General features: G+C 40.9%; 1 pseudogene; it reads left to right on the forward strand.

The window, feature by feature from the left end:
* Positions 1-326: 326 nt before the first annotated feature.
* LOC133502829 (5S ribosomal RNA) lies at positions 327-445 on the forward strand (annotated as a pseudogene).
* The last annotated feature ends 352 nt before the right edge of the window (positions 446-797 follow it).

Here is a 797-nt window from a genome sequence, read left to right on the forward strand (position 1 = left end):
TTTTCACAGACCTCTGATTAACCCCAAATAAATTTGAGCGGTTCGATTAGGCTTTTCCTGGCATTTTTGTAGTCCCATCTTGCAACCACAAGCTGTGTTCTGAAGAGAATCTCAGCAGAATCAAAGAGGTCTCATTGTTCAAAAGTATTAGTCAGAAAAGAAGTAGCAAAAAAATAAATAAATCCAAAACATCAAAGTTATGTATCATATCAACTGTAACTCTGCCAAGTAGTCATATCAATCCCCTTCAGACATTAAAACCCTTTGTGTGGAATTGGCAATTACACTATTTTCTAAATTAATCATTATTTTTATATTTATTACTGGTTTACAGCCACGCTACCCTGACAACGCCCAATCTTGTCAGATCTTGGAAGCTAAGCGGGTTAGGCCCTGGTTAGTACTTGGATGGGAGACCGCCTGGGAATACCAGGTGCTGTAAGCAGAGGGGTTGCATCAGGAAAGGCATCCGGTGTAAAACTGCGCCAAACAAATATGCGGTCATCTGAGATGACACGCTGTGGGGACCCGTAACAGGACAAGCCAGAAGAATAAGATATGTGTAGATATATATTTATTACTAATGATGACTCGAGAAAAAGATGGGCCATAGCAAAAAGAGACCTTTTTCCCCACAAGGGCATAAGAGTAGGTGCTTGAGTAGCACTCGCTGTCCATGTGTACACGTGCCTGATTACTGTGGTACATGACGTGGCTATGACAGTGTCAAGGATGCTGTTTTCCCAATCCTTCCATCCATTTTGTATCAAAGCTGCAAAAAATATAGAATTTTCTCC

This window comes from Syngnathoides biaculeatus, chromosome 6 (assembly GCF_019802595.1).
Source record: "Syngnathoides biaculeatus isolate LvHL_M chromosome 6, ASM1980259v1, whole genome shotgun sequence".
In the NCBI taxonomy this organism is placed as follows: Eukaryota; Metazoa; Chordata; class Actinopteri; order Syngnathiformes; family Syngnathidae; genus Syngnathoides; species Syngnathoides biaculeatus.